General features: G+C 41.6%; 1 long non-coding RNA gene and 1 pseudogene across 2 annotated transcripts in view; one reads left to right on the top strand and one right to left on the bottom strand.

Moving 5' to 3' along the window:
* The window catches only part of LOC309665097, a 914,413-nt gene that overhangs the window by 216,305 nt on the left and 694,262 nt on the right, over positions 1-3,846 (bottom strand). The gene's annotated exons all lie outside the window — the stretch shown is intronic.
* The window catches only part of LOC309665069 (signal peptidase complex catalytic subunit SEC11A pseudogene), a 55,302-nt pseudogene that overhangs the window by 26,747 nt on the left and 24,709 nt on the right, over positions 1-3,846 (top strand). The window contains exon 2 of the transcript XR_014268430.1: positions 476-3,846. This exon is cut by the window's right edge and continues 24,709 nt beyond it. The product of XR_014268430.1 is annotated as a signal peptidase complex catalytic subunit SEC11A pseudogene (transcript). The remainder of the gene's footprint in view (positions 1-475) is intronic.

The raw sequence follows: 3,846 nt of genomic DNA, 5'->3' as shown, positions 1-3,846 counted from the left end.
GTGAGCAAGGTGTGTCTGATGCTACACGTGGAAGGAGAGGAAGAGCAGCTGCTTGGGGCAAGCTAAGCATGTTTGCCTAAGGCGTGTCTGGGGCCATTTCTCCAGCAACCAGGGTGGTCAGCAAAGGCTCAGCTACCCCACCCTCTGACTCCAACCAGATGTTGCAAGGGCTCTGGGGACAGAGCCTCTTAGACACTGCTGTGGCTTCAGGCCTTGTTAGGAAAAGGCTGCTATCTTCTTGGTAGTGCCTGTGCCTCAGCCCAGGCACAGAGTGAGGTCAATGCATTTTTCTCCTGCCTGTCTGTCACTGTTCTTTCACAACAGGTTTGAAAAACATGCTGAGGTCATAGGAGAATGTGTTAACGTGTTTGGTGGATTATTATCATTCTGTCATTCCTGTAATTGGTTAGAGGGGATGAGTTCTTTTGGTATTTAGACAAGCAAGCATGGGAATTACCACTATCTCTCTCTACAGCTGATGCATGGAAATGATCCGAGAAGCAAATATCAGTATCAACTGATATTTCATCAGTTGTCTTTTCATAAACTTCCCTTACCTCTCTTCACCTGAGGATTTCACAGACCCTTATCTACATCCCCATTGCCCTCATGGTAAAACACCTGAGGACAACATCGGAGAGTTTAGAGGAAAAGTGGCTGAAGGTGATTTGCTCCCAGTATCCCTTGCTGGTTTTAAAGAAATTATATATTTTTTCTACTAAGCACCTGGAAGACTGGATATTAGCTTTATTTCAACTCTTGATCACAATGTCTAAAAATATAGTAGCTGCTATTGATACAGTGATCATAGCAAAATCTCTCTGTCATTGACTTGGTTGTCTTTGTGCTTCAGTATATTGTGATTTTTATCTACATAAAACATGCTTGTAGATAGCTGCAAATGTTTTTAGACTTAGAGATATTTTACCAGCCTGGGGACTCCACAGATTTTGCCACATTAGGAAAGGATGTGAGCTATGATGTTGGAGGATTCCAGTACATTGAAGGACTGTCACATAGATTAAATATGTTAAAAGGATTGTGGTTAGGATTGTATAGGGCAGAACTTTTAAAAAGTGTGTTTGAAACACAAGTTATAGGAGTCATTTTAAGGAGAAAAAATTCCATTATGTACTAACTTTGGGATGTGGTGGGTACTTTTTTGTCTTGGAGATTCATAATATTACAAAGAAACAAAGGGTGGACAGGAGAAGGGGAAAAATTAGTAGAGACACTATTTAGGAAGTACTTGCAGTGGTCAAGACGGGAGATGCAGCGGGACTGCAGGGCATCGTGGCCCCTATCTCCTGCAGGTGAGCAAGGTGTGTCTGATGCTACACGTGGAAGGAGAGGAAGATCAGCTGCTTGGGGCAAGCTAAGCATGTGGCCAAACTTAGTAACCCAGACACGCCTTAGGTAAAACAACCAGGATCTGGGCAAATCAGTCAAACGGGTGCGCCCCTAAGCAGCCAATGGCCTACCCTGGAAGGAATTGGGTTCAAACTGTGATTATGGAAGATCCTAAGCATTCCTACCTATAATCCAGGGATGTTATATTCTTCATGACCATGTAAGGAGGTTCCTAACCAGTGGATAGCCCGTTGCTCACCAGGTTGAGAGCTACTCATACCTTCGCACTTGGAGTCTCTTGGCCAAAGAGCCCTTTACAGAACTTCCAGCCTAGTAATTTTGGGTCTTCTTTCCAAGGAGCCCTAAAGTTCCCCAAAGCTGCCTTTGTGTCAACTGCAAGGGCAGAGATGGGACTACATAAATTCTTGAAGTCCCTGCTTCACTTACAACAGTTCTGATTTTGTTTGGCCAAACTTTGATATGGTTTGATTTACACTTTTAGAAAAGTCTATTGTAGAGATAATGGATTATGAGGGAAGTAGAGGCATGAGAAGAGGCAATGAGACTAGTTAACAGGCTGTTCCATTAGTGTAGGTGAGAAACGAATAGCATGTGTTTTGTCCAATTTGGTTTAAACATAGCATTTGCTTATGCTTATAAAGACCATGGGGTGTGTGTGTGTGTGTGTGTGTGTGTGTGTGTAAAACAGTGCAAGGAATTTGTAATGAATGATTTTCTAATGTTTCTAAAAAATGCAAGGCACATGACCACAACCAATATTCTGTCCTAGGTATGGATTTTCCATTCAGGTTCTACTGACATTAGCTCTTTTCTTAGAGATCTTTCCAAGCTTTGGGTGGTCGGTTGTAAGTTCACTTTCATGACTTTTTCCAGTCTCGGATCTCCCATACCATGTATCACAGGTGTGGGAAGAATGTTCTAGGTTTTATTCTACCTCTTGTTCGTGTTCCACTTGCTAGTTAATTGGAGTACACCATCAGCAGGTCCCCTTCACACCACTTTCTCAGGCCATAATTAAGAAATTCAAACGTCAATTGCAAAGATTTTTCTCACATGCTTTTACCTTTTTTGAGCCAGTTGATAATTGTTTCAAAATCATTTCACTCTGGGAATGCCAACTTAAGGTTTCAGGATATTAAAATACCAAAGTTGTATTCCTAGTATCTCAACCACCACTTCTCCGCCTCTATACGTCCCCCTTTCTTTCTTCCTCATCCAAATAATAAATGAGCTGCTATCTATTAAACATCTACAATGCACTTTATATATTTTATCTCATTTGACCTTTATAATGGAGATTGGGAGCAGTAGCCCCATTTTACTGTTGAGAAACCAAGGCTCAGAGAGGTCAAGATACCTGCTTAAGGTCACACAGCTAGTAAGTGGCAGGATAAGAAATTGCATTTGGATTTGTCAAACTCCCAATTTTGTATCACTTTCTGTCCTCCTGTATCTCAAACTTGGGTATGGGTACCCCAGGATGAGAGCACATGTAAAACTGTTAGCAGTCATGCGGAATCTACTAGACCATCCACACTACACACTACCTAAACATTATGGGGAGGAAGTAAATATTTTAAAATATTCTCATGGTAGAACAAACTAGCTCATAATATGGGCTGGAATACATATTTTCAAAAGAATTTTTAAAGATGGAACTGAAACTGCAATGAAATCTGGTGCTTTTTGAGGGAGCTTTGAGCCAAGTTCCTACACTCCTAGGAATATCAGTTTGTTCTATATGGTTCTGTATACCATTAGGGTTACACCATGGAAAAGAAACTTTGCTTATACCTTGCTACTCCCCCTTGCAGAAAACATTATGTAAAGTTCTAAACTCAGTTCTTGTCTAATATTTTTCTAAATTTTATTATAGTGGTTTCCTCCATTCACATGGTCCTATCTCTAGCTTCCAACCTCTCTTTTGATACATACCATTGATTTGCTTATTCATTAGTTCAAGAGAACTTGACTGTGCACCTATTAATAACCTACAGGATATCTCTACCTCCATGTGTGTCTAGAAACATCTAACAAAACACTTAAAAATGAAATTCCTTATTCACCCCTTCTAAAATGTTCCTTCTCAAAAAATTTTACTGCTCTTTTTCCAATCATTCATGCTTGAAACATGAAAATTCCCTTGGACTCCACGTTTGCCTTCATTATGACGTTTGTAGAGTTGGAAACATCAGCTGCCTAGTTGCCACCCTCCTTTTCCTTTGTGGCTTCCCCAGATCAGTCCCTTATTGGTCCTTGCTTAGATCAGTGGTTCTCAGATGGGCAATTTTGCCACCCGCCCCCCCCCCCGCCCCAGGGCACAGCTGGCAATGTCCGGAGACACTTTTGTTTGTCACAACTGGCATCTAGTGGGTAGAGACCAGGGATGCTGTTAAACATCCTGTAACGTATAGGACAGCCCCCTACAACACTGAGCCCCCGAAGTCAAAACTGTTGTGGTTGAGAAACCCTGGC

Source organism: Balaenoptera physalus, assembly GCF_965194825.1.
Source record: "Balaenoptera physalus genome assembly, chromosome: 7".
In the NCBI taxonomy this organism is placed as follows: Eukaryota; Metazoa; Chordata; class Mammalia; order Artiodactyla; family Balaenopteridae; genus Balaenoptera; species Balaenoptera physalus.
This window is presented reverse-complemented; position numbering and strand designations above follow the sequence as displayed.